Source organism: Centruroides sculpturatus, unplaced genomic scaffold (genome assembly GCF_000671375.1).
Source record: "Centruroides sculpturatus isolate CEXI.00-Female unplaced genomic scaffold, Cexi_2.0 scaffold888, whole genome shotgun sequence".
In the NCBI taxonomy this organism is placed as follows: domain Eukaryota; kingdom Metazoa; phylum Arthropoda; class Arachnida; order Scorpiones; family Buthidae; genus Centruroides; species Centruroides sculpturatus.
The window spans coordinates 248,722-272,711 of record NW_019385009.1 but is presented as its reverse complement, the minus strand read 5'-3'; the positions used below and the strand labels follow the sequence as shown (position 1 = coordinate 272,711).

The following is a 23,990-nucleotide window of genomic DNA, read 5'->3' as shown; positions in this document are numbered from 1 at the left end:
AGAAACAAGGCTTCTTTTTTTTTTAATACCACCTACTGGTAGAAATACGAACTAAAAAGTGTCTCTCTCCCCTCGGTTCGTATTGCCAATTTACACATTAATATTTTATAAAGTGGAGCCACGCTACGGATATCGGACCACCACTAAAATATTACCGAAAATCGTTTTGACATTATCGTGGAGATAAGTAAACGATCCAAGTTTTGAAAACTTTGCAAAGCATTTTAAAACACTGATAACAAAAATACATCTAATAAAGAAAAATATTATATTTTTCAATATTTCTGGAAAATTTCGTATATTTCATCTTCGGTAATACCGTATAAATATTAGGACACTAAATGATGTTATTATTGGTGTCGGTATCGACACGGTAATCACATTACAGGAGCGAGAAAAAAATATTTTCCAAATGTTAAATGGTCGTTTTAACAAGATAAAGACTATCGGATAGTAAATATATACCTTTGATGGATGGAAAAAAATTTTAAATAGCCTCGGAAATTTCCATCAAGATAAAGTAAATCGCTGTAGAAGTAATGAAAGGGTTACAACTGGTGGCATTCGCAGTTAAAGGTGTTGTAGCGTGTCTTCTGATTTCAACTGCTTGCGAATCTATAATTGATTGCGACCATAAACTCTCACTACGTAATGTAGAAGCTTTGCAAGGGTGAAGCTGGTCTCTACTGTACGGAGATGGATAGTTTATGGTCGCTTCTTTATCGGTAATCTAAATGTCATGATCCAAGACATCTACTGTACTTAGCTGGCTTGTCATTCACTTTGATTCCGCAAAAAGTATCATCTGACAGCAAAAACGTGAGCAGTTTTTTCCCCCTAGTAGCGTGGCTTCCTGTAATAAACTGGTCGTTTAATAGCTGCCGTTGATATTCTGCAGAATTACATTTTATAATATTTTTCGACTGTCGTTAATCAGAGCGGAGAAGGGGAAAGAAGAAGAAGAAGAAGAAGGAAAAAAGTGTTTTGTTTTTGGTGGTGGCCGAGCGGTCACTCGATTCTGGACGGGAGCAATTGAATAAACTTGATAGTGGTCAATTGGGTTAACCACGGCCATGGTCACTAACTGGCCATTTGGGAGCAGTTCTGCTAGTCCGTAATCACCCTTTTAGGTCGAGGCCGGCTATTTGTAGGATGGAAATCAATTGGATAGAGAAGACTGGACAGATGTATCGGTTCGATTGTCACCACATCCTCCAGGCTGATCGACAGATGTCAGACGTAGCTGACCTTTTATTCTACGGGGAGAACGGCGATGGAGATTCATTTTTTAGAGATTTGAATCATTACGCTATATCATTAGAGAGAGAGAGAAGAACATAGTCTACAAATCCGCATTGCCGTTTCCGCTTTTATACCAACGTAACAAGCGAAGAAAAACTATTTTGTAGATTAATGATTTTAGAAGGTCGTTGTAGTTTCTATTGAATTTAAAAATACGCAAGAAAGATAACGACCAATGGCTGGTCATAAGAAGAAGAAGATAGAGAAGGTATAAACCTTCTCTGGACCGTGTTAATTCGATGTTTCTGCAGGGATAACATTGTTTCCCTTAGGCATCCCTTCTTTCCATTAACATGTACGGAGTGCATACGAGAGGTTACTACGTCCACGTTCATTAGCTCTTTTTTTCCGGCATTCCTACCTTTGTATTCTTTGTTTTAATCGCCTCTTACATCAATGGACAAATGATTTTTGTTTGATTAATTTTACAACAGTTAATGTCTGAGGAGGGAAGGACGTGAAGCGAAAGATTTCCTGCTGATTATTCTAGTCTCTTTCGATAAATATTCCACTTTCCACTATTCGTGTAATGGTATTTATTGTCATGTTACACCATCTGCATTCAATCAGCCAACCATTTAAAAAAAAAACTTCTTATATATTTAGACACGATAATCAAAACTAAGCATCTCTTCTCCGGTAGAAAGTCGGATCAAACAAAACATGGAGATTCGTGAGCTTCTTCCTCCCTTTCCCCTTCAAAATCCTATATGATGAAAGTAGAAATTTCCTTAACTGCCTGATAGGGGAGGTCTTCTTTCCCTGGAGACATCAGTTGCTCCATCTAGTGACTGAAAATTGAAAAGTGCGTTCAAGCGACACCCCTAGAATATTTCAAACGATTTCTATACAAGATGTTCGCTAGATGCAATTGTATCAATACTTCATCAGGTTGGATGATATATTTTATATTTTTTTTATTTTTTTTTTTTTTTTTTTTTTTTTTACAATTAATAAATAATGAGAAAGTAACTTTTAACAACAAACAAGATGACTTTTGTCAGACTGTTAAACATTTGCCAAAATAACGATAGGTAAAGCGTGTCATAAACTAAANTATATATATGTATATATTTTTTTAGTGCTATTCATCATTTAGATTATGGAATTAAATTAAAATAAAAGAGCGTAGATTTTTTTAGTAGATATGAAATTCTTCTGGAGTAAAAAAACACTAGAAAAGGAATAAAGAGACGTGTGTTTATATACATATACATATCGATTTTCGTAAGTTGTATTAACACATTGACACAATACTAAATATTTGTTCCAATGATAACAATGAAGGAAGAGGGGAAGAAAAAAAAGAATAGAAATCAAGAGCACAATAGTGTTTTCACGGCTACTGACACTTAGAAGTGTTAGTTCAGATGCCAGAAGAAAGGAGGTTTCTCCCTTTTTTTTTTCTCTCTTTCTCTACTTTCTTTCTCTTCCTTTCTCTTCCGGAATAAGATAAGAAAGGATTAAAATGAAAATTTATTTACACTATCTGTCATTGGTCTCGATGGTTGGCATTTAAAAGAAAATGTGACGATAATAGGTTAATTAAATGAGATATCTTTAAATGAAGTTCAGAAAAGTTAGAGAAGAAAAAAAATTTAATATAAATGCTCGTTAAATGTTTCATATTTTGTTCGACATCATCTTTGATCCGAAATGACGTAACAATTTTTATTGAATTTGCTCTCCAAATTTTAAATGGAAATTGTGTGGTTAATAATAACTTAATTATAGGATATTTTCAATTAATTAATATTAAGATCGACGTTTTGTAATGATGGTTACGACGTCTGTCATTTAAAAGAAGACGTAACGATAATTTAAAAGCGTTACTCTTATACTACAAAATGAATTTTCCAAGAGTTTTCTAGCGAAGGAAATAATAAATATATTCTATTTGCATTTTTCTTTCTTTCTTTCTTTAGTTTGTTACGCGTTGAAACGAAGCAGAAACACGTATGGAGAAAGAGAAAATTTCTAATAAAACAATTTGTTTTATGATAAACTGATTGAAAGCATCGTGTTTACTATTCGATTTATCGATTGTATTTAAAACACTCGTCCCAAATGATGTAACGAATACAAGAACTTTAAATTTTCTATCTCCCTTTACCATAGAGACCAAAAATCCAACGAATCTCCTGTGTTTGGTCCCCTTACTATAACACTCGAACCAAAAAAGTCTTATAGGAATGGCGTGATGAAAATGGTTAGAAAGTAATTATCCGACATTTTTATCTTTCTTTTTTTTCCTCTCTTTCTTTCTTCTCATTTAGATTGAAGTGGCCGCAACATCTAATGCAGTCAGTAAAAAAAAATAATATAAAAAAAAATATATATATATATATATATATATATATATAAAATAAAAATACCACTTTAAAAAGAAGCGAGAGAGAGAAAGGACGTTGTAGTTTTTTGTGTCCCGTTAGGACACGTGACAAGTTCTTGCTTTTTGTGAAAATTTCCCGCGAGGTTTAAAGTCATTCTTCATTTTTCTACTCTTGCATCCGATGCCGTTAATTCGCACATTTTCACATTAAACTTTACTTGATATATTGATGCGGGATAGATTCATCCAACCGTCTTTTTTCTCCTCCCTTTCGTAATTACATAAAGCTTTTATTGGACTAATGGGTACTCAATTATGTTCAAATAATAATTAGCAATGTCTTAAATTTAAAATATTATATTGTTTCGAATAAGGGAGGTAACTACGAATAAATAAATAAAGAGGGAGAGGTAGGTTTAAAGTAAATGTATCTTAAGAAAACTTTATAATTTAAAAAATTCTTATTCCCTTAATCTTTTACTTTGGTGCACGCGAAAAGTCCAGGCCTGGCAACAATAAAGGCGAACCTGCGTAAAGTACCCGTTGGGTAACGGCTCTTTTGATAGAAGAATTGTTGTAGAGCAATCCGATAAAAATAATTAGTACTTTACACCTGTACACGCGTTTGGGAGATTAATTATCCCAGTATGATTTAATTTGTAGATAGTGGATATAGAAGAAGGGTTTGCCAATAAGGAGAGGAAGGAAAGAGGGGAAAGACATTGATTAGTCTTAATATTTGAGTCTCGTATAGGAGATAGAGCTTATATCGAAACACGGAAGTCGTATGGTTTTTCCTTTAGATAAACTAAAGGGATTAAGAGGAAGATGATTGACTATCAGCAGGAAAAACGAACCATGGTATATGGTTACGTGTGGGTCGAGGCATAACCCAAGGCTCATCTTCAACTGGGCCCCGACTGCGAAGAGTAGTATCTGGCTCTCCCTCTGGCCCTACATCGCTTTCTGATTCAGGTTCTTCAATGTCGCCTTCATCTTCCTGCTCTGTCGTCTCTTCCGGTTGTGGAGTGGGTATAGAGGATAAAATAAAATCGTCCCAAGGGTTGATAGAAATATCTGCTGGAGGTTCTTCATCTGGCGATACGGTAGCTGGATTAGTGGTTAGGTCAGATTTTAGGTCAAATTCTTTTCGAGCACTGGTCGGTTTAATGCGATCAGCATGTACATGTAATTTCCGTTTATTTTGTAGGTGTTCAATTTTAAAGTTAACAGGTCCCAGGATTTCAATAATTCTATACGGTCCAGACCATCGCGGAGCTAATTTTTGTTTCAACCCTTTATAGCCCGAATTTTCATTTTTTGATAAAAAATTTTTTTTCTTCTTATTATATCATCAGAAGAGATATTTGTTCACAGATAATAAATAAAAAAAAATTAAAATGTAAATAAAAAATTTTTTAATTATGGGACTTAAAAGTCCCGTCAGGCTTTTAGAGCACATTTGGACTTAACAAGTTTTTTCTTGTTTNATTCAGTGGAAAAGTGTGATTATAAAAATAAAAAAATTTCTGCCTGGATCGTAAGAAATATACTACACTATGAGTTACCATTACAGAGACACTTTCTTTTGAAAGATATATACTAGCTTGAGCTGTATCGGAGAAATACCTGAAAGTCTTTCAACCATAACAGTGTTGTGGTGGTGAGCGCAATTAAGCGTTATGCTCTGTAATCACAGGACATTCCCCAGATTCTGAAACACAACTGGAAAGCCACATTTTGCTTGAAATTGCTTTCTGAAGTCTATGGATTGACTTTACTGATAGCGTAAGGAAAGAATACTCTTCATTTCGATTACAAAAATGTTCATCAAGAAAAGTCGAATTTAATAACTCGATTTATTTACTTGTTAAATCTGAAAAAAAAAGAAAAAAAATTCGATTATCTCACCACCCCTACTACTATACCGTGTGAAACGATCGTCACTTAAGTTTAATTAATGGTATTTTTCTTAATTATTCCTTTAATATTTATAATGTTTTTGTATCTGTATAGTATTATAATTAGTTAAACTAAATTTTATTCGACCCCCTCCCAAAAAAAAAAAAAAATTCAATCAGTTGTTTCGTAAAATTTTAAAATATATTTTCTATAGAATTTTTATTCAGTTTTTAATAATTTATGTAGTCTTTATTTATTTTTCGTGATAGATTCGCTTTTATTTAAAAGCTGCATATCGGGATTTCTCTTCTTTTTTTCCAACCAATTTTGATCCCAACATCTGTTCCGCATCCTTCGTTCCACTTACTAAATTAATTTGTTTTTTGAGAAGTTATTATGTATTAAAATTTCTATCGAGTTAATTCAGACTCACTCTCTCTCTCTCTCTCTCTCTCTACACTATAATTCGATTTCCAAAAAATCTTATCCAGTAAAGGAACCAAGTTACATTCGACAGAAACCTCTCATCCCCCTCATCCCAATGTTCAATATCAAGGAAGGTTTATCGATAGAATATCGAATGGTGTGGATATTTTTTAATCATTTCGAGTCATATAAATAAAATAAATAATAATAATTAATTTTTTACTGATTAAAACCGAAGATTATTTAATACGAGTCGAAAAAAAAAAATAAAATAAAATAAAATGAGGGGGGATGTCCGAATTTTCATAAAGGCATCATCAGATTATATACAGATATTGTAATTTAAAGACGGTTTTTCTTTGATGAAGAAAGTATTAACTTTTATATTTATCTTCTTGCACAAAACTCCCCTGAGTTTAAGTATTTACATTAATATGGTTGGTTGTTAAGGTGTTCTTGTTGGTTCGAGGTCTTACAGTCATTTTTACCGAGCTTCCAACGAAATTAGAATTTTTAAAAAAGGAGGAGGGGTGAAAAATTCCCGACTCCTTGTTAAAATCATATTTACATTTTAAATTTTGCTGCCGGTAATTGGAAGAGCATCTTGTTCTATAGCACTAATCTGGAATATATTGCGAATGCCACCCTATCCACCCGCTAAAAATTTGAAAAATCGATACGATTTTTAATTCTTCTTCTTCTTCTATTTTTTTTCCTATATTTTTTTTTTCCTATGCCAACGTATAGAAGGGTGCGAGATTAAAAACAGAACAAGCTAATCGCCCATCGGCTGGTCATGTGTAATTGCCAGAGCAATCGATAGCGAGAGGGGTGCTTAAACAACTTTTTGTCGAGTTGTAGCTCTAGACAAAAGTGTCAATCTCGCGATTAAGGAAAACATTTTTACAATCGATAACAATTGAGTTAGAAGCGTTCACGATAATATAAAAATTTAGCGAAAAACGCGAAACTCCATCGATCCGTTACTTCTTTAGTCTGTTTTTCGTTCATCAGATGGAGCCACCTGTCCGGGGGTGATGAGAGTTGACACCACGTTCAAATTTTTTTTTTTTAATATAAACTCGTTTTTTTTTTTTAATAATAATATAAATAACGACGACAACAAATCTTGAGCTAGAAACGGCGTTAAACTTAATGATGCGGAGGAATTACGTGTGTGTTTTAAGTCGTAGGCGGATGATGGAATCCTCTAAAATTCTATTCTTTAACAATGTAGACTGCAAAGAAAGAACTTGTACACGGCTAGTTAACAGTATCGTGGAAAAGAAAAAATCGATTGTCTGGGTAGGGGAGACATTACTTTATAGTGGAGAGTGAAAAAAAAAAAAAAAATTCTGAGCGAGAGGGAAGGAAGGGCATGACTAATTACCAAGCCGTACACTGACAATAAAACGTGGTAGACAGAATCTTTTGTTTTGCCTGCTGCCCCAGAATTTTGTTCTCCTCTGTTATAAAAAAAAGGGATAGAAAATCTCGATTTTCTATACGAAAAGAAGGGGGAAAAAAACTCGTCCCGTCCATCCGGGGTAAGAGATTAATATTAAGAATATAAGATAGCCGCTCTCTCTCTCTCTTTTTTTTTTAATTGTGCACGTAAAACTTCAGAGAGAGAGATTCACGTGTGCGGAAAAATTCTGGTTATTTAAACAGAATCTTTTTGCCGGAGGGATTAGCAACATCTGGTTGTGCAACCTCTCTGTTATTTGTACGTGACTTGAGGGGTGTATCAGGTAAATTGAACTCTGTCTGGTCTTACAGAGTTATTGGGTTCCTCTGTCAAGCTGACGAGGTATCGCTTTAAGCACCTTACTTTCATCATATCCATTCTAGAAACAATTACACGCTGGCATGGGATAAAATATTTCCAATCAATTTTATCTTATAACCATTATATATATATATATTTTTTTTTTTTTTGTTACGTATAGTCAACGTTGGAGGAGAATTATTATTTTAAAATAATCCCGCTTTTCTGGACAAGATTAGTTAGTATATTCTTTATACCGAGAAAAAGGGGGGGGTTAGGGTGTTCTATAATTTACAACCTGCGAAGATAGTAGCTTAAAAAGAACCTCCTTTCTATCAAATTAATTGAATGCTTTTTATGTTGGCGAAGGTTGGCCTCCGAAAGGCGATGAATTATTCACAAAGACAAAAGTATTAACTGCTACGAATAAGAAGTGACGTTAGCAAAACTTGGAGGATTTTTTTTTTGTAGCTAAGTGGCCTTGTTAACCGAGTCACTCACGCCGTGATAAGCAACTAAATTTTAAACACGCCGACATATATATTCTTCACTAAACTCGAATGATCTAAAAGATACTGACGTTTTCTAACAGGAAGATTTTCTTTTCTTTAATCGATATATTTTAGAAAATTTTGTAGAAAAGAGATAAAACATTTTCATAAAACCAGTGAAATCTTCTTTTGTTTATTTTCTGATGCATCCCGTTAAAAATTCAATAAGATAAAAGGAAAAAACAAATATATATATATATAAACTACGACACGCCATCGAACAAAATCGAGAGAGACTTGCCCCTGTGAATGATGCTTCTCCTGGTGACGACAGAGTCCGGCAGTGATGACCAACTGCACTAGGTCGGAGAGAATTGGCAGTATCACGTGACACGGCTAGAATCGGAGGCCCAGTTGTCCAGACAGGAAGGTCAATTCGCTATCCGACAGGGGACTAGCGAGATCGTGTTAAACACGATAAGAGGGCTTTAATTCTCCACTGGATTACTCTAACCGAAGCTAAAATACGAGGCGGAAGAGGAGAGGTAAGCCGTGTTTCTTTTCGTGTAAGCATCACACTTTAGGTTACAAGATTTTTAATTGTCAATTAAATTATTACCGTTTTAATATAATATAAATAAATATTATATCTTAGATATATTCGAAAATATATATATATATAGAGAGAGAGAGAATATAAAGCAATATCATTAATTTAAAAACAGGTTTAAAAATTCAAGTCTTTCCCGATACATTTATCGATGTTATAAAAGATAACGTTGTAATAAATGGTTTTGAATATTATCAAAGATGTTGAGCCTTTCTCACGGGGAGAAGAAACAAGGCGACAGCAAAGTCACGACACAGTCGGGCATCGGTGACAAATTTGGTGTCACTTGTCCGGCGAGTCGAATATTTAAGCAGTCCTTGAGGACTAAAAGTTCGCATTTACCAGATGAAAAGATGCTACTCTGTTTTATTTGTGTCTTTGACAGAATCGTATGTTATCGGTTCCCAGTAGTCAATCTACTTGAACTACATGATTGATAGAACGTATACTTTTAAAACAGATATGCTACGATTTCATCTATTTTACAATATCGATAATTCTAAAAATCTTTTTACTTAAATCTTATTCTGTTTAAAAATAAAAAATAATAAAAAAAATTTCCTACAGTAGTTGTTGGCAAAATTTTGAATATTGACCCACTAAATCTTTGATTATTTCGCTTAAGATCGAAGGAGAGAATGGACTATTTTTAACTCCATTTTTTCTGATTTTACAGTCGAATAATTGTAATGACGGTTAACACTATAAGACAAAGAAACTTACCAAAATTTACAATTAAAAATATCATTAATTAGGATAAAGAATACTTCCATTTCAATTGAAATATTAAGCACTTTTCGTAGATAGAAATCGCTTTAGGATATATTCTAGATCATAGCAGAACAAGCTGTATCGACTTTTGTAAGAAGGTAATTAGCTGATTAAACTGTGCAGTATTCATGATCCAAGATGGTTCAACAGGTCAAGAAGACTTGGACGAAAGGGCGTAGCCCGGTTACTTAGTAAAAAACATATAAACCCAAAACAAAATTCTACCCAAAGTTCATAAAAATCTTTATAGAGGGGTTACCTAACGAGAAAAAAAGAAATAAAATATCCATAAATGGTGATCTAACGACCTCGGGTTTTGCTGTGATTTTTTTTTTTTCAACTATCGGTGACTCCTTTGACGTCAATTTTGATTGTTGACCGATGAAAACAGACATCACGTGTCCCGGGACACGTGACTCCACAACTATAGTGATTCCATTAGGCGGAATTATGAGAAACCTGGAAAGTAAACAGATAGCATAAAGAGCAGTCCATGATAGACATAAAATAGCGGGATGGAATGTAATTTTTATGAAAGGTACAACGCCGATACGGGGGAGGTGAACCTCCGCGGTTGTAAACTATACATAGCTTTGAAGACATTAGAAAAGGCCAAAAAAAAAAGAAAAAAAAAAAGGTACTTCTCAATTATACATCTATTGATGGGCAAAAATGGCTGCCGACTCCTCCACGTAAGCTATTTCTCTTGTGAACAATGAGTCATCTAGTTTTCCAATATCCCCCGAAACTTAGAGAAAACTTAGTAGATAAAGTTTTCATGAAGAAGGTTTTTCAGTCGGAGGTGCTTAAAGAAACGATCGAAAGACGAACAATTTGATATCCTAAATGGTATTTGCGATATTGGATGACTGAGAGATCCGATGGCCCCTAACGATCCTCTTACGAGATTATTAACGTATAAATTTTTGATATTTTATGGCTAATAATATGATTAAAATTTTCAAACCATTTCTGAATTTAAAATTAAGAAAGGAATTAAAATATTCCTATTAATATTCCCACGCGTTTAAAGTTTAATCGCTTAGATCCCGTCGGAGAAAAAGAAAAAAAAGAAATAAAATAAAATAAAAATGGAAACAGACTATTAGCCACACCTGGAGGCAAAAATAGTAATATTTTATTAGCGTCATTTATAATACTCCAATTGATTGTGATCCGTTTTTTGGTTTCGGGTGTCGTTTCGGCGGGGTCAGAAAAGTTGCAAGAAAGGGTTACAAGTGTTGTGTGAAGGAATAAAAGGGGTCAAATACCATCAGCATAAATCATCGATAGCATGAGTAACCCCCCTTTTTCTTCTTGGGCGCAGTAAATCACGCTATTAATAATGGGGAACATTAACGCGGCCATGTTGGTGGCAGAAGGTGCTTGGAAATGTTTGTCTGCATTGCTGCTCTTTTACACCTCGTGGCAGCTTGCAAATCGAAGATTTATGTAAAGTACTTCCTATTTGAATTAAAATCTGATGGTACATTGAATATGAGCTATGGATACGTCGTTGGCAATTCGCTTCTTATACGTCGACAGCCGGCACGAGCCGAATTTTTTCCCCTCTTATTCTTGTCAGAATTTTCACAGATCGGAAAAGAGAGAGAGAGAGAAAGAGAGAGAAATGCATTAAACTCACCACTAATTGAGACACTAGATTCGAAAAAGCGTAACCGATAACGGTTGTTACCGAAACATTAGTTTTACACACCTGATACCGACAGGAATATTAATGACGGCCAAACCCATACATTTATTTGTAGCTTTAAAAGTGTTGCATTATTTTATTTTTTTTTTTTACCCCCAACTTTTTCCGGCTTTAATTTCTTAAGCTTACTCCACGTGTAATTTCCCTGTTTCGGGGTAAAATTTGCATTTCAAAAACGAGTCATAATAAACCGAAAACTATCTACTCCTTAAAATGTAGTCTCCTTTCACTCACTTATTACTGGTAATAGGATATCTGTCCCGCACTTTACTCCCTTCTACCTATATCCTTTAGCTTACTCTGCCATGGTGTTTTCTAAAACGCGTATGTTGATAGAAGTTTGGGCTATTCTCTTTATGGTTTTCCAGTGCTGTTTATAGAAGGTAGTTGGGCTTAAGTACCAATTTACCGAAGGGGGGAGAGAAGGCTAAAGTTCGTTATTTCAAAGGCAAATAAATTTTACCGCGTAAAGACTTCTAATACAATTCGTTCTTGGTGACGCCATTGCATTTCCTCAGTTGACTGCCTTTAATAACAAATCTAATTCGTGTTCGTTCACTTGCCCCATTTTCGGGAGATTGTAAGCGATGTTATATGGATTTTTTCGACACAAAACTGCTATTCTCTACGTGTATTTTACAGCGAAAAATTACCTTTAAACTACTAGCTAATTATCTATAAAAATTAAATTTCTCGTTTAATAATAATAATAATAATAATATAAAAAAGAAAATAAATTCCTTTAATTTGTAATTTGTAGCCATTTACTTGTAAAAATTTTTTGTCTCCTTTTCTTCTTCTTTTTTTTTATCTTATAAATCATTTAGACGTAAAAAAACCATTAGATAAAAGATCAAAAAGGTTTAAAGAAGAAGGAGGGGAGAAAAAAAAACAAGTCCACCAGCATCTGTGTACACGTCTCTTTAGGTAGGAAGGGGTGAAAATCGGATTATCAGTTCACTCGCAGGGTTACTTCCTGGATTAGAAGAACCTTAATCTCCCTAGATGTCGACTTATGTCGCCCTTTGATATTGGTTTGTCACCAAATGTGAAGAAAGTAGGAAATGTCGGACATCTGTCCTTTCGTGTTGTAAAAATCCTTTTAAAATTAAAGAGCTTAATTAAAATTTCTGTACGCCAACCGCCAATAATCATCATCCTGTACTGTGACGTGCAGAAAGGGTTGTCTTAGCGGCGACTAAAATCCTTTTTCCGTCCAATAGAGGCGAAGTATCTTCTCCTCTAACCAATAATCAACTAGTTTAAAACACGAAGGAAATGTGCAACTACCAATCAAACCATCTTAACTAACGATAATTAATACCGTTTAAAAATTAAAGATACAGACCTAAGAATCTGATTTTTATCAACCGAAATATTAATATTTTATTAAGAAAAATACTAAAAAAAAATATATAAAAAAATATTTATATGAATGCACGGAGTGAACCGGGAGATTTTATTATACTCTTAAGGTCGCGTTGTCTCCATCATCCTGTCTTGTTTTGTAACAGAATGATGAGGCAACATGACCTTACGAGTTATGAAAGAAGATATACTGTCCAATGTAAATGAAGTGATGGAGAGTGGAGAGACCCCTGAGAATTTCTGCAACTTTTCTAATGGATGGGATGTGTATCACGTGACAGAGACATCACATTCTATTTGTCGAGATCCCACTACGCGGTCAGCATCGGCACATCTTTCCTTGTTTTGTTCCTAGGAACTAATGTGTAGGGGTAAGCCCGAAGCAAAAGACGTCCACGTTATGCATAGAGATGTCCTATTCTTGCAAGAGAAGCCACTTTCAATCCATTTTAATGTCTGTTTGAAGGAACCGCATAAAAGAGTCATTGTTTATCCGGAATGGAAATTGTTCATATTCTCGTGCTTTTCTATTCCTAAAAATCGTCTCGTGAAAAAAAACAATAAAAAAAAATATATATATATATATAATACTAATAAAACATCAAACGTATTATCGCTAATTAGTTACAAAATGCTTTCGACTTGGCTTATAAATAATAGAAGAATATCATTTTGAAATTCAAATGACGCATGCGGGAAACTGTCATCTCTCTCTCTCTCTCTTAAGTAACACGTGATTTTTAATGGGTATCGATTGCTAGTAATGTTCGTGTGACGCCATACGTCTAATACACGTATTGTTTCCCAGTATATCCAATAGAATTTCTTAACAATTTATTAATACCGTATATTCATGTATTCGTGAGACTTTTACGTAAAAATGATCCACTAGATTTTTTATTATTTGCTTTATTTATCGGATAAGAGAACCATTAGAACGAAATTCGCCATTTCTTAAACGATATAGATCTCGCTAATCAGAGAAAAAAAAAGAAAAGAGTAGGGGGTAAAACTTTTATCCCATAACTAGAGAATGTTTACTGAGATATGGGATCAATAAAGCTGGCGACAAGATTGAGAGACTTCTCTCTCCTCTACCCCTTTGTGTGGATTGTAGATGCTTGTTTCGGAAAAAGAAATCTTCTCCATTAGTCACATCACGAAAGCCAGACGGGAAAGTCAACCCCTGAGCGATATCCCCGATGTAACGAAAGCTACGTAATATCAGATAGTACAATACGTTGTTACGAAACAGTTTGAAAGATTATATTTTCTTGACGTTGAACGTAACGCATACAAACGGGCAGGAAATAGTTTGAAGAGATCCTTGTGTTCTTTGTTCTTCCGTCGGTGAATTAAAGTAGTGTTTTTTATAATCCGAATTAAGTTATTTGACGGTGTTGGTAAACAGGTTACCGATACGTCAACAAATAAAAGATGGAGTAAAGGAATAGTTCCCTAGACAACCTATTCCACTTTTAGAGTTTTATGTGTCTTAGCCGTCCCATCACCTATGGGAACAAAATGAATTTTTAAAGAAACTTAATAGTCAGACCAAGCACTTAGAGTAATACGTGACTTGTGTAACATGCTTGGAATCAACACGATGTTTTTAATTGTGCTTCTTTAGTTTCACACTCTAGGGATCTAGAGAGTGCATTAAGCAACAGGACAACCTCCAAGTAGATGTTGACTCGATATATTAGGGATGAAAAGCAAAGCTCAGTCAATGCCAGAGCATTCTTGACTGGGGATTAGAAACAAGGCTTCTTTTTTTTTTAATACCACCTACTGGTAGAAATACGAACTAAAAAGTGTCTCTCTCCCCTCGGTTCGTATTGCCAATTTACACATTAATATTTTATAAAGTGGAGCCACGCTACGGATATCGGACCACCACTAAAATATTACCGAAAATCGTTTTGACATTATCGTGGAGATAAGTAAACGATCCAAGTTTTGAAAACTTTGCAAAGCATTTTAAAACACTGATAACAAAAATACATCTAATAAAGAAAAATATTATATTTTTCAATATTTCTGGAAAATTTCGTATATTTCATCTTCGGTAATACCGTATAAATATTAGGACACTAAATGATGTTATTATTGGTGTCGGTATCGACACGGTAATCACATTACAGGAGCGAGAAAAAAATATTTTCCAAATGTTAAATGGTCGTTTTAACAAGATAAAGACTATCGGATAGTAAATATATACCTTTGATGGATGGAAAAAAATTTTAAATAGCCTCGGAAATTTCCATCAAGATAAAGTAAATCGCTGTAGAAGTAATGAAAGGGTTACAACTGGTGGCATTCGCAGTTAAAGGTGTTGTAGCGTGTCTTCTGATTTCAACTGCTTGCGAATCTATAATTGATTGCGACCATAAACTCTCACTACGTAATGTAGAAGCTTTGCAAGGGTGAAGCTGGTCTCTACTGTACGGAGATGGATAGTTTATGGTCGCTTCTTTATCGGTAATCTAAATGTCATGATCCAAGACATCTACTGTACTTAGCTGGCTTGTCATTCACTTTGATTCCGCAAAAAGTATCATCTGACAGCAAAAACGTGAGCAGTTTTTTCCCCCTAGTAGCGTGGCTTCCTGTAATAAACTGGTCGTTTAATAGCTGCCGTTGATATTCTGCAGAATTACATTTTATAATATTTTTCGACTGTCGTTAATCAGAGCGGAGAAGGGGAAAGAAGAAGAAGAAGAAGAAGGAAAAAAGTGTTTTGTTTTTGGTGGTGGCCGAGCGGTCACTCGATTCTGGACGGGAGCAATTGAATAAACTTGATAGTGGTCAATTGGGTTAACCACGGCCATGGTCACTAACTGGCCATTTGGGAGCAGTTCTGCTAGTCCGTAATCACCCTTTTAGGTCGAGGCCGGCTATTTGTAGGATGGAAATCAATTGGATAGAGAAGACTGGACAGATGTATCGGTTCGATTGTCACCACATCCTCCAGGCTGATCGACAGATGTCAGACGTAGCTGACCTTTTATTCTACGGGGAGAACGGCGATGGAGATTCATTTTTTAGAGATTTGAATCATTACGCTATATCATTAGAGAGAGAGAGAAGAACATAGTCTACAAATCCGCATTGCCGTTTCCGCTTTTATACCAACGTAACAAGCGAAGAAAAACTATTTTGTAGATTAATGATTTTAGAAGGTCGTTGTAGTTTCTATTGAATTTAAAAATACGCAAGAAAGATAACGACCAATGGCTGGTCATAAGAAGAAGAAGATAGAGAAGGTATAAACCTTCTCTGGACCGTGTTAATTCGATGTTTCTGCAGGGATAACATTGTTTCCCTTAGGCATCCCTTCTTTCCATTAACATGTACGGAGTGCATACGAGAGGTTACTACGTCCACGTTCATTAGCTCTTTTTTTCCGGCATTCCTACCTTTGTATTCTTTGTTTTAATCGCCTCTTACATCAATGGACAAATGATTTTTGTTTGATTAATTTTACAACAGTTAATGTCTGAGGAGGGAAGGACGTGAAGCGAAAGATTTCCTGCTGATTATTCTAGTCTCTTTCGATAAATATTCCACTTTCCACTATTCGTGTAATGGTATTTATTGTCATGTTACACCATCTGCATTCAATCAGCCAACCATTTAAAAAAAAAACTTCTTATATATTTAGACACGATAATCAAAACTAAGCATCTCTTCTCCGGTAGAAAGTCGGATCAAACAAAACATGGAGATTCGTGAGCTTCTTCCTCCCTTTCCCCTTCAAAATCCTATATGATGAAAGTAGAAATTTCCTTAACTGCCTGATAGGGGAGGTCTTCTTTCCCTGGAGACATCAGTTGCTCCATCTAGTGACTGAAAATTGAAAAGTGCGTTCAAGCGACACCCCTAGAATATTTCAAACGATTTCTATACAAGATGTTCGCTAGATGCAATTGTATCAATACTTCATCAGGTTGGATGATATATTTTATATTTTTTTTATTTTTTTTTTTTTTGCTTTTAGAAAATGCAAGCAAAATACATTTTAAATAAATAATATTCTCTTCTACAGTTTTTACCCGATTTTAAATAAAAATTGATACCGACTTTTTACGTATTGATAAAGGCAAATCAAAGAGGAGGAGGAGGAGGAGGAGGGATGAAGAAAAAGAAATAAATAAATCTGTTAAAAATTAAAATAATAATTAGAGGACGTTAAATAATATTATTTGTAAAGAAAATACATTAATATAACGTTAATAAAAACAAAATTTCTACCGGAAATATTAAGAACTTTACGAAGAATCTAGTCTTTTTGCAACGATTATATTAAACGATTTTTCCCTCAACCAGCCAGACGATGACTGTGCATGAGGAAGAAACGCTTTAATGTTTTTTCTTTCTCCTCTCTTCTCTACCCGGGAGAGGGGTAAGTTAAAAAAAAAAAAAAAAAAACTGCTCGTTCAAATCGATTTTTTACGCCATCTTGTCGCCTTGTGGATGCTGGACGTTGTTACACTACAGAGTTCAATTATCTATGGCTTGAACTTAGTCTTATCCAGTATTTTCATACCATAATAATAATCGACTTGTTTTATTTACTGTATTTTTCCAATTGTTGTTATTATTATAATCATTAGTGTAGATTTATATTTAAAAAAATCTATGTACGTATATATAAAAAAACATGAAAGAAAATGAAATATTCCATTTTAACTACGCTTATCCCCCATAGGCACGCTACATACGGATTAAAAAAAAGAAATAGAAGCATGAAAATGGATGGAGAATGAATCTTCATTTCTTAGATATTATATTAAAAATCGTATTTTTACTTGGTATTAAAGATGAATTATTTGGTGTTTGAACCCAGAATATTATTTATAAAAATGCCTTTTAACTAGCTTAAGATAGGGCCTTTATGATAAAATACAAAGGAAAAAAAGGCAGTTTTTTTTATATAAAATCTAGTATATAAACAGAAGGAGAGATCTGTTATAAAGCTATAGCCAAAAAATTGGCTATTTCTTTAGCAATGGAGTAATTTTGTAAGCAAGATTTACTATTGTTTTATTGCTCCCGAATTGTATTTTTTCTTTTAAACGCATAATATATTTACTTGTAACTGCTTTATATTTTCTATACTATACGAAAATATACGACGGATTCCAGTACTTCAGGCAAGACTACTGAAATCATATTGTTCTTGAGTTCTAAGACGTAGCGGCCTTCTGTCATGTGGTGAGGTCATGTATTATTACCTGGCGTAATTTCGACAATGTAGCAAATTTACGTGTCACTAATTATTGTGGAAGAACAGACGTCTGGCAAGAGGGCAGAGAGGTGACAATCATTAGACCTAATGTCTGAGTATAATTTTCTCTAAAAACAACTCACCTAGAAATTACAACAGACAAAAATCACCGACTTCCTGTTACCAAGAATTTATCCAAGTCCTGTCAGTAGTAACAGAAGGACCCTCTATACAATAGCTTGGGGAAAATTAAAGGTAAAAAAAAAATATATATATATATAATGGNCAAGAATTTATCCAAGTCCTGTCAGTAGTAACAGAAGGACCCTCTATACAATAGCTTGGGGAAAATTAAAGGTAAAAAAAAAATATATATATATATATATATATATGTATATATATAGAAAAAAAAAGAAATTGATAATAAGCAGAATTATTCGTTTTTATAGATGATTGTTTCAATTCTTAGGATAAATGCAACATTAACTCTCATTTAAATAGTTTAAAAAGTAATTTCTGATTATTTAAAGTATTCAAAAAAATAAAAGAAAAGAATACAAATCGAATTAAATAATCAAAATATTTAATAAAAGTATATTTATACTTTAAAAAAAAACGTATCCAAATCGATAGTACGAAGCTACTGTTTTTTTAAGGAAAATTCCCCTAAAAATAGGGTAAAAATAGGGTTTTTTTTATTAAAATTTCCCTAAAAATAGGGNCATTAATAACTGTTAATTCACCAAAATCACAAAATTATTTTAGTAATGGAACGAGCCAGAGGGAAAAATCAGAAAGAAAAAGTTGTTCCTTTTTTAAAAAAAAAAAAAAGATGAGGGGGGAGAAAGACGTAGTAGTGTTCAATTCGAACGAGAGATGGCGCGATATTGGGTGTGAAAGACGTGTAGGATTTTGATGGAAAGGCTAGCATTTACCTGGACAAAGAGACATCAGATAGGGAAATTGCCATCATTTCAATAAATAAATAGAAAGGAGGTCAGGGTGTTGACAACAAAGACGTGCAATATAGTATCGAGAATACTCTTAATAAACCAATGGGGTGGCGTTTTAAAAAAGACCAATTTACAGTTTTTTTTTTTTTTTTTTTTTTAAGTCTTTGATCTCGTTAAAATAAATTTACAAAGATAACCGAATATTCGAAAAGAACGTAACGAATATAAAAATATATATATGTATATATTTTAAATATCAGAAAGAGAAAGAAGAAGGGAGAGGGGGGATAAAAGGCAAAAATTTTCCCAAATTTTCATTAAATCGCTAGCGGGAGCAAATGGGCCACATGTGTATTTACGAGCAAAATACATTGTTTTATTACCAATAATCTATCTGCCATTGTATATAAGAAGAGTTACATAAAAGCGTTATAAAATTNGAGGTCAGGGTGTTGACAACAAAGACGTGCAATATAGTATCGAGAATACTCTTAATAAACCAATGGGGTGGCGTTTTTTTTTTTTCTCTTGTTTGTTCGATATTAATGTCATTATCAATTTACTCTCCCCCCCTTTTTTTTTAAATCCCACCTTCTATTATATAGAGGAAATTGCCGAATCTTTCATCAGAAAGTGCTCCTATTTACAAACCTAATGGCAATTGGCACGTTGTTGACACAAACTTTGATTTCTAACGTTATTACAAATGTAAGGTGTTAGAATTTTTGTTTGTTTTTTATTCTCTCTCTCTCTCTCTCTATCTCTTTCTCTTTCGCTTTTCTCAATCATAATTACATTAGGTCGAAGAAAGTATAAGAAAGAGGAAAGAAAACATAATTTCAAAACGACTAACTTTCATCATTATAACAGTTAGATTCTATTAATTGGGGAGGTGAATTTAAACCCCATGGGGCTTGTGACTTCCAGCAAAAAAAAAAAACAGCAATGGAATTATGGTAGTCGAGGCCCGTAGATATAACGACAATCTACAGCATGTGCCAACGAAGCATTTGGAGAAATTCAATTATAAAATCACGATCGAATATGATGTTTAATTTTGCCTGGGGGAAAAATAGAGGAGTTTTGAGATTGCCTTAAATTCATTTTTCCCCAACAAGCTTCAAACTTGGCTCGAAAATAAGATTTAGAATTTTAAAAGTGATNTTTTTTTTATATACATATAAATCTATAAAAAAAAAAGAAGAAGAAAAAGAAAATATTTATATATATTTTAAAACGCTCGCACAAACACACAGACGGACAAACAAAAAAAAAATTTCCTATCGAAATCACATAGATTAATAATAAGGTATATTTATTGTTGTATAAAGATATATACGGCATACGTCATATTTATGCTGTGTTTTTTTTTGAAAAAAACTAAATGATTCAACGTCGGACATAATGTTTCTTTAGAAAAATAAATTTTCCTAGTTTTCAAACATCACAATGAAAATAAAATGTTCAGTACTTATTGATCTGACATGATCAATGATGCACATTTTGTAGTATTAAGCAGGGTGGATGTTCACTTATTGTAAATGTTCTTTGGAATGTTATTCACTCTGCCAGTAGACAAACATAACTGCATCTTGTAAAACGATTGTCCGATGCAATACAACAAGGTAGAGTATATTTGTAAGCCATTTTTTTTTTCTTCCCCCTATTCTAAATCGTTACGAGAGTTATCATCCGTCTATAAAACGGGCTTTTCGAAGTCTGTAAAATTAAAAAAAAAAAGAGAGAGAGAGAGAGAGATCTACGTACGTGCAATTAATAGAAAAAGAACAATAGCGTTCAAGGCCAGGGGGTGTAATTACATGCTGAATGGCACAAGTAGAACAATGCACTTTGAACGGACTATGGTAAAATTTCTAATAATTTTCTTATTGGAAATAGTAATAAAACAAACCAGTTTCATCTATCTATTTAAGAAAGGTTATCGGGAATCTAGAATCAATCACCTGTAAAGCGTGTTTCGACTTTCCCTGAACTTTTAACTTGACAATAATTGAGTAGAGAGGACGGTGAACTGAAATTTTTTACGCTGAGAATACTAAACGTGTACTTGATCGTCTTTCCTCAAATACTATATTTCGATACAATTGATGGGAATTATGTTTTATATTTATTAATAGAATTTGAATGTAAAATATAAAAAAAAATAAGGCTCATTATGCGATCAATTGAGTGTAATATTATTTTTAGATATTTGTTTCGAGTTATATTGTATTAAATGATTTCTTTCTTTCGTCGCTAATCAAATAAAGGAGAGAGAACACCCGTCTATACAACTATTAAAAAAGAAATTAAATATTCAAATTTACAATTTATACCAGTTTTGTTCTATCATTTTACTTTGACCTATTGACCTTCGCCGATGGCGGGAAGGTAAACCCGACTCAAATAATAAATTTAACATTAGTAAAGTAATTAAAAACGGCCTTGATTTTCTTTCTTCTTTTTTTTATTCTCTTCGACGATTAACTAAATAAATACATAGTCGTGACATGTCTAGCCACGTCCCACCTTCGTAGGATAATTATTACTTTGGCTCTCTCTCTCTACCTGTGCTTTCTAAACTCACCTTAGAGGACTTCGACCAACTAAATTAATTAGCCAACATAAAACACTCCTTTAATACTCCTGTATGTCACCGGATCTGTCCGTACTTTATTATTTAATCGCGTTAGTCTCTAAGCAGGAATCGTTTTCACCTAATGATATTTTGAACAGATTTTTACTATATTATTTTTTTTCTTTTTCCTCCCTCAATTTATAGTTAAGTTTATAGAGAATGTAGGTCATAAAAGTACCGGTTTGGATCATCCTAAACATCCTAGGAACGTTATCTAATTTTTAATACAAAATTTTTTTTTTTGTTATTATTATTTTTTTCTCTTTCGAGATGAGATATACAAAACAAAAAGAAACATTGAAATGATTCTTTTAGAGAAAGAGATGGTACATTTACTAATGCATCCCCCCCTCACCATTGGAATGAGGTGAGGGTGATATCGGATTGGGTGCTAGACTGCTTTCTTCTTCATCGTTAACACTCCCCTACAGGCCAGAATCTAAATTATCTTGAGATCTTCACCACCTGCCTCTATATGAATATAAAATTTATCCCACTTTATCTTTTTTTTTTTTTCCTTCCACTTTTAAGAATCGGATATAGCTACACGGGGTTATTAACTCATTATCTAAATCACAAATCGCTACGTTCTCTACCAAGAAAATTCGTGCTTAGTAAATAATAATAATAATACAAATAACGATTAGGTACGTGTATATTTCTCTCTCTCTCCCCCCTTATATAAGTTATATATATATATATATATTTTATTTTTTATTTTTGGCATGTTGTCAAATCTGTGATGTTCTCTTAGGAAGGGTGTAGAATCTGTGACTACATTTCTGCTTTGAAAGTATAATGTGATTTGATTGGTAAAATCTAAGTATCTTTTGCCATCTGGGTCGAGTAATAAAGATAGTGTGGGTTTTTATTCGAATAACTTGAAATTCAAAGAAGGTATAACTGAGTATTTACTTTTGAACATTATGTTTAATAATCATGGTCCTGTCATCAATAATGGGATAGAGACATGTCTGGGTGAGACCAAATGCTCCGACCAACATCGTAATCCACTAGATCGATAAAGTACTAATTGGGTAAAATGCCTCCGTAACGAAAAATTAAGCTTGTACTAATGTTTGGAACGTGTAGATTTAACATAAGAAGAGACGAACCAATGATTTTTTCGTCAAAATTCTTATTTTTCTTTAGTTTCCGACACGAAAAATCTACCCACAAAATTAGAGGCTCGTACCATCCGCTCCTCCTTTTTTTTTTCCTCCTATTGAACTTTTTAGATTGAAGAATCCTTATTATGATATAAAATCGATAACGATCCACAACACTCGTGGCAATTACCTTTGAAATATCTCGCGAGGAACAGTCTAATTTTCTCTATTGTATTTTGAATTTCCATTCTCCTGTGACCATGTAAGAGCCGTTACGCGGGAGCTGATACATTATTCAACCCACTTTCTTAGTAACGTCATCTGCTATTATTGTTGACATTCGTCCACTTAATTACCACAATGGACACAAAATTGGTAAATACAATCGATTCTTCCGAGAAATTCTGAAAAGAAACGGTAATTCGCCTTTGCATCACAAACGTTCTCCATTAAAAAAAAAGAGGACCAAAAACCTGTCCTTAAAATTGCTTTAAGACAAGCTGTAAATAAATGTACTAAGACAAATATTGGGTCTATCCTTTAGTTAATCGATCACACAAAATTCTAGTATAACAAGGCTCGTAATTACTTTAAAATATGTGACTATAGAAGGGATACTGTCTAGAAAAACACTAATAATTTCCCTACTTTTAGCGTTGTATAATAAACCGAAGAAAACTTATATAGATAATAATTATATTATAAATTCGTTTAGGGAATATTATGGATGGAATTTAATGAATTATAATTAGTAAAATGTCGACGAAATATCTTAGCAACCATTATAATTATCAACAATTTTAATTTTGACGTTGGGAGGATTTAAAATAAAAGAAGACGAGAGAGAAAAAAAAAATCATTGAACAAGAAAAATTAAGAGTGAATTACACGTCCAAAGACGAACGACTTTCTTCATTATATTCAAAAAGAGATAACGGGTATTCAGCTTAATGTTGCCACACACAAGCGGCAATTACTTATTGATTACAATTGAATATCATTTTCCTTCCGGAGTGTAAGCCTATCGGGCAAACTACAGATAAAGTTGAAGTTTGCAAATCCTGGCTACGAGCTTAATATATGGAAGGATAGAATGTCTTGTGATAGATTGTTACCATCGACGCCTTCCATGCAAATATTTCTCCTCATTATCTAACCCTTGTAAGTAAAGTACATGAAGAGAAATTCTGATGGAGTTGATAATCTATGGTCAGTACATTCTACAAAGCTAAACAATAAAGACACACACAATTTTCTTGTTAATTATTTCTTGAAAATTTTGATTTACCAATAATGAGAGTGAGAGAGGAAAAAAAAAACACAGAGAACAGATAAATTATCTATAGAGATTTATTTATATATATATATATATATAT

At 33.5% G+C, this 23,990-nt stretch overlaps 1 long non-coding RNA gene across 1 annotated transcript in view; it reads left to right on the top strand.

Annotated features, from left to right (window-relative positions):
• Positions 1-8,537: 8,537 nt before the first annotated feature.
• LOC111633336 overlaps positions 8,538-23,990 on the top strand; it is a 52,276-nt gene continuing 36,823 nt past the window's right edge. Inside the window, exon 1 of the long non-coding RNA XR_002758041.1 lies at positions 8,538-8,766. This is a non-coding gene — a long non-coding RNA (uncharacterized LOC111633336). The remainder of the gene's footprint in view (positions 8,767-23,990) is intronic.